The following is a 20,743-nucleotide window of genomic DNA, read 5'->3' on the forward strand; positions in this document are numbered from 1 at the left end:
GCCCATGCCATTGGCATGGGCACTGCAGGGGCCTCCAGGGGCCCCACGACAACCCATATCGCCATCCTGTTCCTGGCGGGAGAACCGCCAGGAACAGGATGGCGGTATGGGCTGTCAGAATCCCCCATGGCGGCGCAGCAAGCTGCGCCGCCATGGGGGATTCCCAGGGCAGCGGAAAACCGGCGGGAGACCGCCGGTTTTCCACTTCTGACCGCGGTAAAACCGCTGCGGTCAGAATGCCCTGCGGGGCACCGCCAGCCTGTTGGCGGTGCTCCCGCCGACCCTGGCCCCGGCGTAAGGAACCGCTGGGGTCAGAATCACCCCCTTTGTCACTATCTAGCTAGGCAAGGATAGCACTGTGCTAATCCTATGATTAAACACTTTGCTAGATAAGCAGACATTTGAGGTGAGCAAATCTAGAGTGTCGCTGGTGTTGCAGGGTGCTCCGTACTAGAGCAGCTCTCCACCTAAAATTGGGAACTTCCCAGAGTTCTCCTTTGTTTTTTGCATAATTTATGCATCACTCTATCCCTGAAAGGGCCTTGGTTTGACTTATACTGGTTGCTCCCTTGTGTCTGGACAATGCTATACTCCTCTGAAGAGCTCTAATGAGAGCGAAACACGTGTCAGGGGTTGCTTTACTCATTCCAGGTTGGCTTGGATGGTATTTGACCAGTCCAAAGCTGTAATACTGTGCCTGGAGTGGTAAATGGCTTTTGTCATTTTACAGCTCGGCAAGGATGACACTATGTCAATCCTATGCTTAAAGATTTTGCTGTACAAATGGCAAAAGACTTTGTCACTATCTAGCTCGGTAAGGATAGCACTGTGCTAATCCTATGCTTAAACACTTTGCTAGATAAGCAGACATTTGAGGTGAGCAAATCTAGAGTGTCGCTGGTGTTGCAGGGTGCTCCTTACTAGAGCAGCTCTCCACCTAAAATTGGGAACTTCCCAGAGTTCTCCTTTGTTTTTTGCATGATTTATGCGTCACTCTATCCCTGAAAGGGTCTTGGTTTAACTTAAACTGGGTGCTCCCTTGTGTCTGGACAAAGCTATACTCCTCTGAAGAGCTCTAATGAGAGCGAAACACGTGTCAGGGGTTGCTTTACTCATTCCAGGTTGGCTTGGATGGTATTTGACCAGTCCAAAGCTGTAATACTGTGCCTGGAGTGGTAAATGGCTTTTGTCATTTTACAGCTCGGCAAGGATGACACTATGTCAATCCTATGCTTAAAGATTTTGCTGTACAAATGGCAAAAGACTTTGGGGGTCGACAGCGGAAGCACCGCCAACAGGCTGGCGGTGCTTCCTGGGCCATTCTGACCACGGCGGTAAAGCCGCGGTCAGAAAAGGGGAACCGGCGGTTTCCCGCCGGTTTTCCCCTGGCCCAGGGAATCCTCCATTGCGGCGCTGCTTGCAGCGCCGCCATGGGGATTCCGACCCCCTTCCCGCCACCCTGTTCCTGGCAGTTGTTGCCGCCAGGAACAGGATGGCGAGAACGGGTGTCGTGGGGCCCCTAGGGGCCCCTGCACTGCCCATGCCACTGGCATGGGCAGTGCGAGGGCCCCCTAACAGGGCACCATAATGATTTTCAGTGTCTGCTTTGCAGACGCTGAAAATCGCGATGGGTGCCACTGCACCCGTCGCACCCCAGCAACTCCGCCGGCTCCATTCGGAGCCGGCTTCATCGTTGCTGGGTCTTTCCCGCTGGGCCGGCGGGCGGCCTTTTGGCGGTCGCCCGCCGGCTCAGCGGGAAAGTCAGAATGACCGGTGCGGTCTTTTGGCGGTCTCCGCCCGGCGGGCGGTGCCCGCCGCCCGCCGGGGTCGGAATGACCCCCTTTGTCACTATCTAGCTTGGTAAGGATAGCACTGTGCTAAGCCTATGCTTAAACACTTTGCTAGATAAGCAGACATTTGAGGTGAGCAAATCTAGAGTGTCGCTGGTGTTGCAGGGTGCTCCTTACTAGAGCAGCTCTCCACCTACAATTGGGAACTTCCCAGAGTTCTCCTTTGTTTTTTGCATAATTTATGCGTCACTCTGTACAAAGCTATACTCCTCTGAAGAGCTCTAATGAGAGCGAAACACGTGTCAGGGGTTGCTTTACTCATTCCAGGTTGGCTTGGATGGTATTTGACCAGTCCAAAGCTGTAATACTGTGCCTGGAGTGGTAAATGGCTTTTGTCATTTTACAGCTCGGCAAGTATGACACTATGTCAATCCTATGCTTAAAGATTTTGCTGTACAAATGGCAAAAGACTTTGTCACTATCTAGCTCGGCAAGGATAGCACTGTGCTAATCCTATGCTTAAACACTTTGCTAGATAAGCAGACATTTGAGGTGAGCAAATCTAGAGTGTCGCTGGTGTTGCAGGGTGCTCCTTACTAGAGCAGCTCTCCACCTAAAATTGGGAACTTCCCAGAGTTCTCCTTTGTTTTTTGCATAATTTATGCATCACTCTATCCCTGAAAGGGCCTTGGTTTGACTTATACTGGTTGCTCCCTTGTGTCTGGACAAAGCTATACTTCTCTGAAGAGCTCTAATGAGAGTGAAACACGTGTCAGGGGTTGCTTTACTCATTCCAGGTTGGCTTGGAGGATATTTGACCAGTCCAAAGCTGTAATACTGTGCCTGGAGTGGGAAATGGCTTTTGTCATTTTACAGCTTGACAAGGATGACACTATGTCAATCCTATGCTTAAAGATTTTGCTGTACAAATGGCAAAAGACTTTGGGGGTCGACCGCGGAAGCACCGCCAACAGGCTGGCGGTGCTTCCTGGGCCATTCTGACCGCGGTGGTAAAGCCGCGGTCAGAAAAGGGGAACCGGCGGTTTCCCGCCGGTTTTCCCCTGGCCCAGGGAATCCTCCATGGCGGCGCTGCTTGCAGCGCCGCCATGGGGATTCCGACCCCCTTCCCGCCACCCTGTTCCTGGCGGTTGTTACCGCCAGGAACAGGATGGCGGGAACGGGTGTCGTGGGGCCCCTGGGGGCCCCTGCACTACCCATGCCACTGGCATGGGCAGTGCAGGGGCCCCCTAACAGGGCCCCATAATGATTTTCAGTGTCTGCTTTGCAGACACTGAAAATCGCGACGGGTGCCACTGCACCCGTCGCACCCCAGCAACTCCGCCGGCTCCATTTGGAGCCGGCTTCATCGTTGCTGGGTCTTTCCCGCTGGGCCGGCGGGTGGCCTTTTGGCGGTCGCCTGCCGGCTCAGCGGGAAAGTCAGAATGACCGCTGCGGTCATTTGACCGCGGTGCGGTCTTTTGGCGGTCTCCGCCCGGCGGGCAACGCCCGCCGCCCGCCGGGGTCGGAATGACCCCCTTTGTCACTATCTAGCTCGGTAAGGATAGCACTGTGCTAATCCTATGCTTAAACACTTTGCTAGATAAGCAGACATTTGAGGTCAGCAAATCTAGAGTGTCGCTGGTGTTGCAGGGTGCTCCTTACTAGAGCAGCTCTCCACCTACAATTGGGAACTTCCCAGAGTTCTCCTTTGTTTTTTGCATAATTTATGCGTCACTCTGTACAAAGCTATACTCCTCTGAAGAGCTCTAATGAGAGCGAAACACGTGACCGGGGTTGCTTTACTCATTCCAGGATGGCTTGGATGGTATTTGACGAGTCCAAAGCTGTAATACTGTGCCTGGAGTGGTAAATGGCTTTTGTCATTTTACAGCTCGGCAAGGATGACACTATGTCAATCCTATGCTTAAAGATTTTGCTGTACAAATGGCAAAAGACTTTGTCACTATCTAGCTCGGCAAGGATAGCACTGTGCTAATCCTATGCTTAAACACTTCGCTAGATAATCAGACATTTGAGGTGAGCAAATCTAGAGTGTCGCTGGTGTTGTAGGGTGCTCCTTACTAGAGCAGCTCTCCACCTAAAATTGGGAACTTCCCAGAGTTCTCCTTTGTTTTTTGCATAATTTATGCGTCACTCTATCCGTGAATGGGCCTTGGTTTGACTTATACTGGGTGCTCCCTTGTGTCTGGACAAAGCTATACTCTTCTGAAGAGCTCTAATGAGAGCAAAACACGTGTCAGGGGTTGCTTTACTCATTCCAGGTTGGCTTGGATGGTATTTGACCAGTCCAAAGCTGTAATACTGTGCCTGGAGTGGTAAATGGCTTTTGCCATTTCACAGCTCGGCAAGGATGACACTATGTCAATCCTATGCTTAAAGATTTTGCTGTACAAATGGCAAAAGACTTTGTCACTATCTAGCTCGGCAAGGATAGCACTGTGCTAATCCTATGCTTAAAAACTTTGCTAGATAAGCAGACATTTGAGGTGAGCAAATCTAGAGTGTCGCTGGTGTTGCAGGGTGCTCATTACTAGAGCTCTCCACCTAAAATTGGGAACTTCCCAGAGTTCTCCTTTGTTTTTTGCATAATTTATGCATCACTCTATCCCTGAAAGGGCCTTGGTTTGACTTATACTGGGTGCTCCCTTGTGTCTGGACAAAGCTATACTCTTCTGAAGAGCTCTAATGAGAGCGAAAGAAGTGTCAGGGGTTGCTTTACTCATTCCAGGTTGGCTTGGATGGTATTTGACCAGTCCAAAGCTGTAATACTGTGCCTGGAGTGGTAAATGGCTTTTGTCATTTTATAGCTCGGCAAGTATGACACTATGTCAATCCTATGCTTAAAGATTTTGCTGTACAAATGGCAAAAGACTTTGGCCCTCATTCTAAGTCTGGCGGGCGGCGGAGGCCGCCCGCCAGACTTCCCCCCTCCAAAATACCGCTCCGCGGTCCAGAGACCGCGGAGGGTATTCCAAGTTTTCCCCTGGGCTGGCGGGCGGCCGCCAAAAGGCCGCCCGCCAGCCCAGGGGAAAACAACCTTCCCACGATGAAGCCGGCTCGTAATCGAGCCGACGGAGTGGGAAGGTGCGACGGGTGCTACTGCACCCGTCGCGTATTTCACTGTCTGCTATGCAGACAGTGAAATACTAGCGGGGCCCTCTTACGGGGGCCCCTGCAGTGCCCATGCCATTGGCATGGGCACTGCAGGGGCCCCCAGGGGCCCCGCGACACCCCCTACCGCCATCCTGTTCCTGGCGGGCGAACCGCCAGGAACAGGATGGCGGTAGGGGGTGTCAGAATCCCCAAGGCGGCGCAGCATGCTGCGCCGCCTTGGAGGATTCATTTCGGCAGCGGGAAACTGGCGGGAGACCGCCAGTTGTCCCGGTCCGACCGCGGCGTTACCGCCGCGGTCGGAATGCCCAAGGGAGCACCGCCGGCCTGTCGGCGGTGCTCCCGCCCCCGTTGACCCTGGCGGTTCTGTACCGCCAGGGTCATAATGAGGCCCTTTGTCACTATCTAGCTCGGCAAGGATAGCACTGTGCTAATCCTATGCTTAAACACTTTGCTAGATAAGCAGACATTTGAGGTGAGCAAATCTAGAGTGTCGCTGGTGTTGCAGGGTGCTCCTTACTAGAGCAGCTCTCCACCTAAAATTGGGAACTTCCCAGAGTTCTCCTTTGTTTTTTGCATAATTTATGCATCACTCTATCCCTGAAAGGGCCTTGGTTTGACTTATACTGGGTGCTCCCTTGTGTCTCGACAAAGCTATACTCCTCTGAAGAGCTCTAATGAAAGCGAAACACGCGTCAGGGGTTGCTTTACTCATTCCAGGTTGGCTTGGATGGTATTTGACCAGTCCAAAGCTGTAATAATGTGCCTGGAGTGTTAAATGGCTTTTGTCATTTTACAGCTCGGCAAGGATGACACTATGTCAATCCTATGCTTAAAGATTTTGCTGTACAAATAGCAAAAGACTTTGTCACTATCTAGCTCGGCAAGGATAGCACTGTGCTAATCCTATGCTTAAACACTTTGCTAGATAAGCAGACATTTGAGGTGAGCAAATCTAGAGTGTCGCTGGTGTTGTAGGGTGCCTCTTACTAGAGCAGCTCTCCACCTAAAATATGGAACTTCCCAGAGTTCTCCTTTGTTTTTTGTATAATTTATGTGTCACTCTATCCCTGAAAGGGCCTTGGTTTGACTTATACTGGGTGCTTCCTTGTGTCTGGACAAAGCTATACTCTTCTGAAGAGCTCTAATGAGAGCGAAACACGTGTCAGGGGTTGCTTTACTCATTCCAGGTTGGCTTGGATGGTATTTGACCAGTCCAAAGCTGTAATACTGTGTCTGGAGTGGTAAATGGCTTTTGTCATGTTACAGCTCGGCAAGGATGACACTATGTCAATCCTATGCTTAAAGATTTTGCTGTACAAATGGCAAAAGACTTTGTCACTATCTAGCTCGGCAAGGATAGCACTGTGCTAATCCTATGCTTAAACACTTTGCTAGATAAGCAGACATTTGAGGTGAGCAAATCTAGAGTGTTGCTGGTGTTGCAGGGTGCTCCTTACTAGAGCAGCTCTCCACCTAAAATTGGGAACTTCACAGAGTTCTCCTTCTTTGTTTTTTGCATTATATATATATATATATATATATATATATATATATATATATATACATATATATATATATATATATATATATATATATATATATATAAATCTACAATAAGCCCAATTTGTGTTGAATCATTTTAAGAGTACACAGAAGATCAGAGTGTCTAGATGCAATATTGTATGGTCCTAGTATGCATTCTCAAAAAAGGATTTATATGACTGGTTTAAAATTTAGTCAGAACGTTTTTCTTATTCTCATGTAAAGGAAAGTACTTGAATAAGAAAGTTTTCATTTAATCCATCTTGATTCCCTTACAGGTATCCGGCCATCTTGAAACTTAGTCATTTTAAACTTAATTCTTAGATTGTTCATGTTTTCAGAATGACTATGCTTAGAATCATAGTCTAGTATTGATTTCAGGAGATATAATTTTCATATTGTGTGTTCTAACCTTTTTCTTACTACACGTCTCCTTCCCAGCTGTTTCCCTTCCTAATCTCCTCTTCCCCTCTTGAACTCTCTTAGCCTCTGTGATTTATCTATCAGAGTCTTGGAGCTGTTCAGTGGTGGACGTGTTGGGAACGTGCGCAGACCCCGAGGATCTGGTGACTCTGACAGTTTAATAAAACGACTGCATCTTAGATAGCAAAGCGTGAGCTGCTATAACCAGGATTACACAACATGACAATATTAAAATGGTGACAAGAAGAGTGAAGCATAAGAATAACGCTATCATATTGTCAGTAGGATTGATGATTTATTTCCTTTCTAAGTCATAATCTGAGCACAGCATGTTAAGCTCTAATTCTGCCTTTCAGGTTTCCCCGGGAGGACATTAACCCTCATACCTGAGCAAAGGCCTGTAGTCTGCGTTAGCATCTGTAGCGAAGCATTCAGCAATCAGCATACAGTTGTGGTTCTCTGGCTGGAATCTCCCTCTTAATGTGTAATGGGACTAGGAAGTCTGTTTTTAATAACACAGCTGATGTTCTAAGAAAATGTCCCTATGTAAGGATGCGTATTTTCTACGGATGTTGGAGACTAAACTTCAACCACGTTCACCGGCAATGTACCAAACTGTAGCCTTGACTGAAGCACAGAGTGATCAAGAATGTCTTGTTTGAGAACACAGTGCTGAATTAAGAAAAAACAGTTAGATAGATGAAAATGAAACAAGACCGTAAAACTGGTTATTGTAAAAATAACAATGCGAAGCTGAATAAAATATATCTAGGTTAAAGTGCACAGCGGCCTAATGTGTCAAACTAACGTGCATGGAGCTATTTCTAAAATGGCTACACAACAAACTGTTTCAAATATTTTGTGAAACAAAAGGTGGAAATTAGCAGATTTATAATGCCATGTAGAAGCCATACTGTTAATGGTGTATTTGCTATGGTAAAAGGCAGCTTTTCTAATTTTTCTATGTTGAGCATGTTGTTACTCACTTCCTAACTAGCCATTATCTGTTGTTCCCTGGACAAATTAAAAGCAGCAAACAAGTCACTAGAGTTAATGTGTTTCCATGGGACGCTTCCATTTTTCAGAATCTGTAGCGACCAACCCAACTGCATGATGGAATGCAGCTGGCTTTGCTCATATTGTAAAAGGGGCATGTCATTCTGTATGGCATCAATCTCAGATAACACTGTTATTAAAGGTGTATATTCTGTTGGACAGAGTATTCATGCCATTAGCGGCAACAGCAAAAGCCTTTTACATATTTTCCTCATCTATCTGCCTTAAACGTGCAACCGCTTCCATTTGAGAAAGCTTCCATATTGGATTATATATGGCATACAAAAATTGTTTAGAGTGGGCTTTATTGGACCAGCAGGAAATCTTGCACGTCTACTTCCTCCAATAGGAGACTTAGATGCTCCTCAACTGCTGCTAAGGTGTTACTGTGTAACCATTGTTGAAACAGTTCACCCACACTGTATGTGGTAACTATACCTGAGTGTTGATCCAAGACATAGTGAGGGTCCAACCGGCTAATCTTGAAACCCCATTGAGGAATGAATAAAACCTGCCTGGCACCCATTTGTGTCTATTGGCCACAATAACCACCGCTGGGACTTGAAAGTGTGGAATTATAGGTACCATCCTGAACCCAAGCATCCAGTTCTTCCTAGGTGACATTTAAGAATGATTGCCAATTGGTGATTTTGGCTCGTGTGGGGATAGAGGGCGCATTCATTTCTTTTATTTTTGCTAACCCTAAGCAGGATGTTCATTGAATTGTGTCATTTAAAAATATAATTTGAACAGGAATAAGGCATACTCTAAACAAAGCTTTCCTACCCTGAATTCGCCAATCTTGTGTTCCCCATACACTTTTCACATCAATAGTGCTCTTCCAGTATTCATAACCTTCAACAGAAAGTCAGGAAACAAAGGAATCTGAATAGACCAATTTGGTGTCAGTTAGCCAAATCTTCCTCAGTTTGGAAGATGGTAATTTGCAGTAATATGACTCTGCATTTGTAGTGTCTGTTCTGCCTTCCTACTTATCTCGTATCAGAGCTTACAGAACATCTCTGGAATGCACTTCTGAGTTCAAAGAAGACCTTTATTGTTGTTAATTCTTCCCCACCCACAAGTTCTTGAGAGACGAATTAATAGATTTCAAGCACAAAAGTAGTCGCAGCAATGAGAACAAAATATATCACGGTACTTCTCAGTTGCAATGTACACAGCAGGTTATATATATAAGATATTGAATGCAAAGCGTAAAAAATCAAATTCATCACTGTGTGAGACCTATATACAGCTTCATCTTTCTGGGGTCTGCAAGTTGATGACTCCGGTCAACTGCGAGAAAGAGATTATCTACCCACACGGGAGACTGGCAACTGGCGCCAAGTTCCAGCCTGAAGTCAAGCAGATTCTAATCTAAATCTCTGAAGCCCCGAGTCATCCTTACAAAAGCGTGCCCCCTCCTCTCAGACCTGGGAAAACTACGCAAGCCTTTGGAGACTGGCCAGATCTCCTAGACTTCTCCTCTTGCCAAGCCTGAGCAGAAAGGAAAACATCAAGGCCCGTATTTATACTTTTTTTGCGCCGCATTTGCGTCGTTTTTTGATGCAAAAACGGCGCAAACTTGCAAAATACCATTGTATTTTGTAGGTTTGCGCCGTTTTGCGTCAACAAGCGGCGCAAATGCGGCGGTAAAAAAAGTATAAATACGGGCCCAAATGTACTCTCTCTTATCAGGTCTAGTCTGGTGTGAAGAAAAGATCTTGGTTCATCTTGTGGAAAAACATAGCTTGGAAAAATACAGACATCTGCAATGTTTCAACTGCAATGTCTAACTCCACGTTAAAGGCAATAGGCAGCTAACCTAAATATCAAATGTAATGTCTAATGTCATGTCAAAGCCAATAGGCAGCTGAACTGAATACAGCATGTAATGTCTAATATCATGTCAAAGCCAATAGGCAGCTGAGCTGAATACCAAATGTAATGTCTAATATAATGTCAAAACCAATAGGCAGCTAAACTGAATACAAAATGTAATGGCTAATGCCATGTCAAAGCCAATAGGCGGCTAGGCTGAACAAAAGATATAGGGCCTGATTCCGAGGCTGCGGGCGGCAGTCGCCGCCCGCCTGGCGGGAACCGCAATATGGCCGCTCCGCGGTCGAAAGACCGCGGAGGCCATTCAGGCTTTCCCGCTGGGCTGGCGGGCGACCGCCAGAAGGCCGCCCGCCAGCCCAGCGGGAAACCCCTCCCCACGAGGATGCCGGCTCCGAATGGAGCCGGCGGAGTGGGTATGTGCGACGGGTGCAGTTTGCAACCGTCGCGTATTTCAGTGTCTGCATTGCAGACACTGAAATACTTTGTGGGGCCCTCTTACGGGGGCCCCTGCAGTGCCCATGCCATGGGCATGGGCACTGCAGGGGCCCCCAGGGGCCCCGCGGCACCCCCTACCGCCATCCTGTTCCTGGCGGGAGACCCGCCAGGAACAGGATGGCGGTAGGGGGTGTCAGAATCCCCATGGCGGCGGAGCGCGCAGCGGAAAGTCGGCGGGAGACCGCCGACTTTCCGTTTCTGACCGCGGCTGAACCGCCGCGGTCAGAATGCTCGACGGAGCACCGCCAGCCTGTTGGCGGTGCTCCCGTGGTCGGTGACCTGTCAGAATGACCCCCATAATGTGCTACTGGTGAACATTGAGCAACTAATATGCGCAGTGGTGAAACACAAAGTCATTGGTCAAACACAATTAATAGCATCACATTCCACCCTATGACCAATGAATTTTTGTTTCACATATCTCTTGTTTGAAACAAACAAAAAAAAAAACATCAGCACAACAAAAAAAACATTATCAGCAAGTCAGATTTGAATGATCAAAGCAATCACTGTAAAGCAATGGAAGTGGATTAACATATAGATCTCATAACCTTTCACATCAGATACATCTGCACAGAAAAGACTGAAACTTTTATACTCTAAATGAGATTATAGTGTCTTTAAAATAGCAATTTGATGTAGCATGAGTACTACTCATGTAAAGGTGCACGGTCCACCTGAAAGGTCTGCAGGAATGTAAGTGAAAGTCAGAGTTCCATACGAAAAAACACAGACAGTTAACTGTTAAGGTTGCTTAGTTCCAGTGGAAGAATGCAATCAAACAAGTTGAACTTGAACTGAAGGCGCCATTTGCGCAAAATGGATCCATGGTGCTCGTACTTTACTCAGTCAGGTTCAGGTTGGGGGTTCGGTCCCTTCCCCGACCCCACACGCACACACCCGAAGGGGGACCCCACAGCACACTCAGGGACAGTGGCGAAACGTGGTAGGATCTGCAAAAGAAAAAAGTATGACTTTCTTGCAAATAACATTTGTCATTTGAAATGTACCCTTTCTCTTCCTTTCCCTGTTTTATAGTCAGCATGACATTTTTGGGGCTCTTTGTTATAATTTCTGCAGATTCTGGAGGGTCACTTGGGGCTTCAACCCACACCTCAGCACTGAGGTTTTTATCTACTGCACCACAGCTTCCCTTTTCTTGCACTGTCAGAAGGGATGGACAGACTCATTCTTTACCAAACCTCTATTCACTGCATTTTTGCCAAGTTGGGCCATTCTGTCTCCAATTTGTATGAATGAATCAGATTATTTTCTAGTTGCCAGCATAATTTTGATTTCTCCTTGGTAATCAGCAGCAATCACTCCCCCTAAAACCTGATCAATTTGCCATATCTGTCCTGGTAACTTTCCTCTCCCCAACTGCTCTGTGACTGCTTGTGGGACAGATTGCTCATGTGCGTGCTGCACAGTTTTTATCAAATCTAGAGGAATGTGCATCTCTCTCATCTCTGCCCACCTGTAAGTGGCTTTTTCTCCCAGCTGTTCACATTTCTGGTGCACCCACTTAGCCATCCCCACTAAGTCAGAATTCTGGGTGAACACTTCTCTCTCTGAATTTTTCTCTTTAACATCTGCAAGGGAATTGAACCAGATATGCACAAGCCATGTGGAAAACCAAACGGCTAAACCATTGGCAATGAACCAAGAATCAGCGTAAAAATGACACATCTCACGCAGCACTTGCTTTAAAATCTGACACACATTGTACAACGCTGTGCCTTCTCCTGTGCCAGAAAATAACATTTCAGTCAATAAATCATTAGTCAAACAAACATGCTTTTTATCCTCAGTGGTCACGAATTCAAATGGTGCACTCAATTTCACTAGTAACTCTTTTACCTGTGGTACTTCCTGCACCATCTCCACATCCTGAAAAGGGGCTTGTGGCACCTGTTCATTCTTCCCCTGTTCCTGATTTACATGTAAATCAGTGTTTCCCTCTTGCACTGCACAGAAACCTAAAGTCTGCATTATTTCATTTGCCAAATCACAAGCGCGCAGCTGCATATACTTTTTTCCAGTGACCATATACCAAAGTATTAGGATTTGACTCAAATGAGGGCTATTCTGTTCTCAAAAATGAAACAAGCAACTGAAACTCGTGTCTCTTGCTTAGTGCAAACAGTAAGAAACTCTAAAATCTTTCGTCTTACTTCATTTTGCAACAGTAACTCGTAAATCACAGTCTGAGTTGTGTTATCAGTTAAGGAATGCACTTTGACTGCCAAAAAACCTGGCTCACACAAAGGCTCAGAGTAGCTCACAGCTGTCTTAACCCCCTCATTACTGGAATGGGAAAAGACAGATTCTTCTAAAACAGCAGTTTTATAACTTTCAGCATTATCTTGCATTAATGTATTCTGGCTAATTTGCTCACTTAAATTCTTATTTTCATGTTCCAACTGCCTACATTTCTCCTGCATTTTTCTGTAAGCAGATAAAAGTATCCAAACCCTTCTGTCAAAAACAAAAGGATCATCATTGCTTCCAAAAGGCACATTTTCTAAATATGCTTTATCACAGAAAGAAAACATGTTTCTCACAGCACCATCAGGCACTTTAACTACACATGCATTTTCAAACATGGTCTGCTGTGCTTCTGTAATTCTCCAAACAACAAAAAACAATTACACTTTTAAATTGTGCACGTAGAAATCTATAATTCAACCCTACCCCACTTCTGATACCAAAATGTTCTGCCTTACTACTTATCTCGTATCAGAGCTTACAGAACATCTCTGGAATGCACTTCTGAGTTCTAAGAAGACCTTTATTGTTGTTAATTCTTCCCCACCCACAAGTTCTTGAGAGACGAATTTATAGATTTCAAGCACAAAAGTAGTCGCAGCAATGAAAACAAAATATATCACAGTACTTCTCAGTTGCAATGTACACAGCAGGTTATATATATAAGATATTGAATGCAAAGCGTAAAAAATAAAATTCATCACTGTGTGAGACCTATATACAACTTCATCTTTCTGGGGTCTGCAAGTTGATGACTCCGGTCAACTGCGAGAAAGAGATTATCTACCCACACGGGAGACTGGCAACTGGCGCCAAGTTCCAGCCTGAAGTCAAGCAGATTCTAATCTAAATCTCTGAAGCCCCGAGTCATCCTTACAAAAGCGTGCCCCCTCCTCTCAGACCTGGGAAAACTACGCAAGCCTTTGGAGACTGGCCAGATCTCCTAGACTTCTCCTCTTCCCAAGCCTGAGCAGAAAGGAAAACACCAAATGTACTCTCTCTTATCAGGTCTAGTCTGGTGTGAAGAAAAGATCTTGGTTCATCTTGTGGAAAAACATAGCTTGGAAAAATACAGACATCTGCGATGTTTCAACTGCAATGTCTAACTCCACGTTAAAGGCAATAGGCAGCTAACCTAAATATCAAATGTAATGTCTAATGTCACGTCAAAGCCAATAGGCAGCTGAACTGAATACAGCATGTAATGTCTAATATCATGTCAAAGCCAATAGGCAGCTGAGCTGAATACCAAATGTAATGTCTAATATAATGTCAAAGCCAATAGGCAGCTGAGCTGAATACCAAATGTAATATCTAATATAATGTCAAAGCCAATAGGCAGCTAAACTGAATACAAAATGTAATGGCTAATGCCATGTCAAAGCCAATAGGCGGCTTGGCTGAACAAAACATATAGGCCCTCATTCTAACATTGGCGGGCAGCGGTCGCCGCCCGCCTGGTGGAAACCGCCATATGGCCGCTCCGCGGTCGAAAGACCGCTGGGGCCATTCTGACTTTCCCGCTGGGCCGGCAGGCGCTAGCCAATATAGCGCCCTCCGGCCCAGCGGGAAAGGGGCCTGCAACACTGAACCCGGCTCCGAATGGAGCCGGCGGTGTTGCAGGTGTGCGACGGGTGCAGTTGTACCCGTCGCGCTTTTCACTGTCTGCTAGGCAGACAGTGAAAAGCATACTGGGGCCCTGTTAGGGGCCAGTGCCAGTGGCCTGGGCAGTGCAGGGGCCCCCAGGGGCCCCAGGACACCCGTTCCCGCCAGCCTGTTCCTGGCGGTAAAAACCGCCAGAAACAGGCTGGCGGGAAGGGGGTCAGAATCCCAATGCGCCGCCATGGCGGATTTGGGCAACCGGGGGAAATCCGGCGGGAAAACTGCCGGACCCGGTTTTCTGACCGCAGCTTTACTGCCGCGGTCAGAATGGCCCAGGAAGCACCGCCAGCCTGTTGGCAGTGCTTCCGTCATTTTAGCTCTGGCGGTCTCGGACCGCCAGGGTTAGAATGACCCCCATAATGTGCTACTGTTGAACATTAAGCAACTAATATGCGCAGTGGTGAAACACAAAGTCATTGGTCAAACACAATTAATAGCATCAAGTGTCATGCTCAGAAAAGTATGCAAATATTATCTGTATATGTTTTAGGGCTCCCCACAGGTGGTGTTGAACAATGTTCCTACTATGTGTAATTAAATACTGATCTGTGTCTAGTTGCTCAGTGCAGATAGTAATGTTCCCAATGATTGTAACAGAACATTTCCCCATAATTCTCCCTGTCCATGTATACATCATCACTTTCAAATACAGTGTAATCGTGCAGCTCAGCCAGCATAGAATCAAATGTTTGAACATGCCAGTCATCAGAAACAACACCAGGTGTTATTACATCAGTCACTGAAATTTTGAATTCAAATGGAGTTTGTATAACCTCAGTAGACCTGTATATTTCAAAAGGAGCTTTACCCCAAACAATCCATCTGGAATTGGTACTGCTGAAATGTTCACAAGGGACAAGTGTCTTTGGACATTATGTGAGGAAAGATAGGGTGTTAGAACTTCATCTACTTGCTCTACTGAGGAGCGTTCAGGAAGATAATGACCATTTATCAAGAGAAGGAAAACAGCCATAAAACCAATCCATACCAGAAAGACAAGCAAGGTCAGAAAATTCCATGGATAAACCAAATAGTTTTTTTAGTTATGTACAGCTTACGTGTCTTTGAAACAATTTCAGTTGCAGTTGCAGGTGCAGTTGAAGTTGAAGAAAAGTCATCAATGTAGATGAAGTAACCGGAAGCAGTCTCTGAGAATATAGAAGCCAGTGCATTACTGATGGGTGGATCCACTTCACATGGAGATTTATAGTAGATGGTGTCATCAGTTTGTGTTACGTTGGAGTAAAAAACAGCCACATCTTGAACAGTTCTTGTCAGTGTAGTGGTAACAGAAATGATCAAATGCTCATTTTTCGCCCTCCCCATGCCCGAGGAGGCATTTGTAGCGTTGTTGTACATGCTGGTATACTCAGAAGTATTGTTGTTTCGTCTTTGAAGAGGTACATCCTGTTGGGTACTGAGAGGGGCCCGGGGATTACCCAAGGGACATCTGGGTCTACTGTGCAGGATCGGCCTCAAGATGAAACATTATGTTGTCGATGGAGACAAATCTATTTGCTTTGGAACCTTACAGCAGTGGTAGAATGACTTGTATGGTACCTTGTATTCCATGGACTGGAACTGGTGCTCTGTAAGATGGGCTGAATTCCTTATTCACAGCAATCTTCTCACAAACCAGATCCCAACTTTAGGAATCCAGCCTGTAGAGGTTGTTGGCAAAGGTGGCAGCACTGGCAGATGAATTATCATCATTGTTGAAGCTCCTGTAAGACAGTAGGACTTTCAAAAGGTGTGTCTGCTGCCACCATACAAGGGTCTTCTAGATCTGGGACATACATAGGTATCTCAAAGAGGACCTCATAAGAAGTGTGTCCTCCCAAGGACTGTCTTAGCAGAATATTCGGAGCTCTCTGGACCCCATATAGGTGAGGCAGCCAATTGCAGCCTGAACCTAATAATCTAGCTGTTAGGACTGCTTTAGGTCACGATTCTGCCTCTCCACAACAGAATTTCCCATGATATGGGGAAGAATAATGGAGTTCAAAACCCTTGGTTCTCATGGTGTCTCTGAATGCCCTAGGGCAAGAGCAGGGCCCTGGTCTGATTCAGACTGACCCAAACATCTCCCTTTGTGGTACTCTCGTCTGCAGACCACCCAGACCCCAACCCCAGTTCAGCGAAACCTTTGCCGACCTCATCGCCCCCTACGTACTCGCCTCGACCACTTACATCGTATTTTGTGACCTCAGCTTTCACCTTGAAAACAGCAACAACCTAACACCACATCTCTCCTGGACAACCTCACCACCCTCGGTCTCAAGCAACTAGTCAACCTCCCAACCCACTTAGCAGGTCACACCCTTGATCCCGTCTTCTCGGCTGGAAACAACATCATCATCTCGCACACCTCCGAACACCATTGGACCGACCACCGATGTATCCACTTCAGCTTTACGAACCACTGCACGCCACCAGCCTCACTGCCCCCCAGGCAGAAACTGGAGCAAGCTCACTGATGCCCAGCTCACCGATGCCCTCAGCCACTCCACCCCCACTGGATGCCACAAATGCGAACAACTCAGCGCACAACTTGCACCACTAGATTACAGAATGTGCCAACACCAAAGCCCTCTTTCAGAAAACCCACCAAAAACCAGCACTGGAGGAGGCCTAACTGGTTCACGACAAAACTCCAAGACTCCAAACGCAACTGCAGACGAATGGAACAAAAATGGAGAAACAAAAGCAGACCGCACAGCCTACAAAGTCACAGTCAACATGCACCAGCAATACACCAGAGCCTCTAAGAAAGCTGCCATTCAAGAACATATAAGCACCAATGCACACAACATCAAGGAGTTATTTACCATAGTCAAGCAATTCACGAACCCCGGATCAGACACCTTGGACATCCCCGCCTCTCAAGATCTTTGTGAAACCTCGCCACCTTGTTCCACTGGAAAATCCAGGAAATATATGTGGGATTCAAGAACCAAAAACCAGCCCCACCGCCCACCAGCATCAACACAGACCCCACACTGCGAACCCTGAACCACTGGATCCCTAGCTCTACAGAAGACACCCAGAAACTCATGAACTCCATCCATTCAGGGGCACTCTTGGACCTGTGCCCACATCACATCTTCAACCTGGCCAGTGCCACCATCACCCCAGAGCTCTGCCGGACTATAATCCGTTCCATCAAAACTGCCACCTTCCCATCTGTAATAAAAATGTGCAGTGATCAACCGGCTCCTAAAGAAACCCTCTGCCGACCCAAGGGAGATGAAAAACTAAAGACCCATCTCTCTGCACCCTTTCCCAGCCAAAGTTACAGAAAAGGCCAACCACATGCAAGTTCCTCGAGTCAAACCACACTCTAGACCCCTCACAGTCCGGTTTCAGGAGCAACCACAGCACTGAGACAGCCTTCTATGCAGCCACCGATGACATCCGCGCCATATTCGACCGCGGAGACACAGCCGCCCTCATCCTCCTTGACCTCTCTGCCATGTTCAACACAGTCTCCTACTCCACCCTTTGCACCAGTCTCCTTGATGCCGGCATCCACTACTGTAGGAGGCTGGCCTGGTGTGTGGTGGGTACCTATGGTACTTACACCTCATACCAGGTCCAGGTATGCCTTATTAGTGTAGTGTAGTCAAAGTCTGGAAGACAGGCTCTCTAGGGATAGCTGTGGATAAGCAGCCAAAGCTTATCTAGGAGACATGCAAAGCTCATGCAATACCACAGTAGTCACACTCATTTCTTATACACGTGAAAGAAAACACTTAGGGGGTTATTACAACTTTGGAGGAGGTGGTAATCCGTCCCAAAAGTGACAGTAAAGTGACGGATATACCACCAGCCGTATTACGAGTTCCATAGGATATAATGGACTCGTAATACGGCTGGTGGTATATCCGTCACTTTACCGTCACTTTTGGGACGGATTACCACCTCCTCCAAAGTTGTAATAACCCCCTTAGTGTTACAAAAATAAAGGTACTTTATTTTGGTGACAAAAATACCAAAAATACCATAAAAGCTATACTCCCTTAGGAGGTAAGTAATACACAAATTATATACACTAGTATGCACTAGTATGCAGAAATAGGCATACAAACAGTAAGAAAACAGTGCAATTACTGAAAATCACAATAGAGAGAAATAGGCCTATGGGACCACAAACCATATACTTAAGAAATGGAATGCGAAAGACGGTTCCCCACCTAGGTAGGTGTAGTGTGTGTAGAGGGGAGCTGCGAGTACTAGGAAAGCCCAAAGGTAAGTACCACAACCTACCCCAGAGACCAGGGAAGCAGGAGTAAATCACTGTAAATTCCCATGATCACACACAGAGAAGAATAATGCAAAACCCAGAAGAGACTGCAAGACAGTGGATTCCTGGACAAGAGGACGTGTGGAAGAAGGGAACCAAGTCCAAGAACCACAGGACAGTCCAAGGAGGGCAGAAGTCCCTACCCAACAGGATGAGCAAGAAGTGAACCACCAGTGAAGAGGAGTCAGTACTGCACCCAAGAAGACAAAGTCAGGTTCATGGAGGATGCAGGTGATGTCCCACACTGGAAGGAGGATTGCAGTCGGGTTGGCATCATCGGGTTCTGCCAACAAGCCTTGGCACACGCAAAACTTGCGGTTAGCGGAAAGTGGAGCTGCCGGGGACCAGGAAGGACCAGGTGGACACTACCCAGGAGGGGGAGTCAAAGAGGGCTCTCAGCGACACAGAGAGCCTACAGAAGCCCAGGAAGAGCCAACAGGATTCCCACAGGACGGGGACAGGAAAGTCGCAGAAGAGGCTCATGCAGCACTAAGAGAAAAGCTCCCACACCGCCAGAGAACAACTCAGGGAACTAAGGTGGTCATTATGAACATGGCGGCAAACGCCGCCCCGCCGGCGGTGGCGTTAACTACCGCCAACAAGCTGGCAGTCCAGACCGCCAAATAATGAAGCACATGAGAAACAAGTAGCGGCCTAGCCACACAACGCCATCATTGGAGTGGCGACGAGGACGGAGGAAGCCATCCATAGGCCGGCAGAAAGGCCCTACCTGCCCACCAAATAATGAAGCACAAGACCGCCATCATTTCCGGGGTGGCATAGTGGAAATGAACTAAATAAAAGGAAACACTCACTGGAGGTACACACAACATGCCGATGCAGACATGGAGAGAGTTGGAAATAATGCCAGTGCTGCTCCTTGCCATATACCTCCACAACCGTGACCGCAGATGAAGACGACGACGGTAAGTACCACAACCTAGTACACATGGGAAGAAAGGGCAGAGTTACACACCCACCACACCCACCCTGCAACGTATTCCCAACCTCTCACACCATCCCACACCATACACACCAGAACAAGAGTACTTACCCGACACAAGGCAACAAAGACCTGCACCAAAGTACACACATGTGCACACCACACCCTCACAATGAAACAATGAACGTTACTATAATGTGCCAACAGCACCACTGGGCACTCAAAGCTTAATACAACTAGAAAAATGTAATGTCCGAATAAGGCCATTGGCCAGTCCATTTCGAATACCCTGAAGGGCCCAAATAGGCCAGACTTGACTCCCACATGTGCACAGGGTACTCCACTGTAAAGGGACATCAATGGGGCAGCCAGGCACCTCAGGGCACAGGGGCAGGGGGTGGGGGCTTATGTCTGGAAGGGGGGGCTTGGGCTTACGTTTGGGAAGGTGTAGGAGGTTTGGGCTTGCCCTTGAAAGGTGGGGAGTGGGCTTGGACCGGAGGGTGGCAGAGGGACCTGGGGCAACACGGGGCTTCTTCCTCCCTGGGGAAGGGGCTAAGGAATGGGAAGAGTGGACTGGGGTGGACTTGGAGGAGGAAGGAGTGGACTGGACAAGGAGATGGGCACGTTTAGGGATGAGACGGGGTGGGCCAATGGGTTCAAACAAGTCAACACAGGAGAGGAAAAGTTTCTTAGGGGCAGTTGGGGTGGATTTGGAGGAAGGTCTGGGAGTGGAGGTAGAGGGAGTGTTTGTACCTGGTGTAGGTGTGCAGGATGTGGATGCAGGTGCCAGTAGAGTATGCTGATGTGTGGTGGATGTGTGTTGTGTGGGTGTCTGCAAGTGGTTGAGTGTTTTGGGAGGAAGGGGGGTGGACACAGTGGGACAAGACAGGCTGCCAGTGTACATGGATGTTGTCTGGGTGTCTGCAGGTCTGGTGAGGGTGCTGCATGTGTTAATCAATGTAGTTGTTGTGAGTGCAGGTATGGTGTATGGGGTGGATGACTGGATGTCAGATGTTGTGGTGACTGCAAGAATGGGGGCAGCAGCAGTGACTGAGGGTGCAGTGCTTTTGGGTGTGCATGTTGAGGTGACAGACAGGAGGCAGGAGAGGTGGACACAGTGGGGGTAGTGGATGTTGTTGTGTGTGCCTTTGTATGTTGGGTGTGTGTATGCCTGTGGCGGGAAGTGTGGTGCTTGTGTTTGTCTGTGTGCTTCTTGTGTGTTGCAGTGTGTGCATGGCTGTCTGGACGTGTGCTTAGGATGGGTGAAGAGAGTGGGGTGCTGGA

The sequence above is a fragment of the Pleurodeles waltl genome, chromosome 3_1, assembly GCF_031143425.1.
Source record: "Pleurodeles waltl isolate 20211129_DDA chromosome 3_1, aPleWal1.hap1.20221129, whole genome shotgun sequence".
In the NCBI taxonomy this organism is placed as follows: Eukaryota; Metazoa; Chordata; class Amphibia; order Caudata; family Salamandridae; genus Pleurodeles; species Pleurodeles waltl.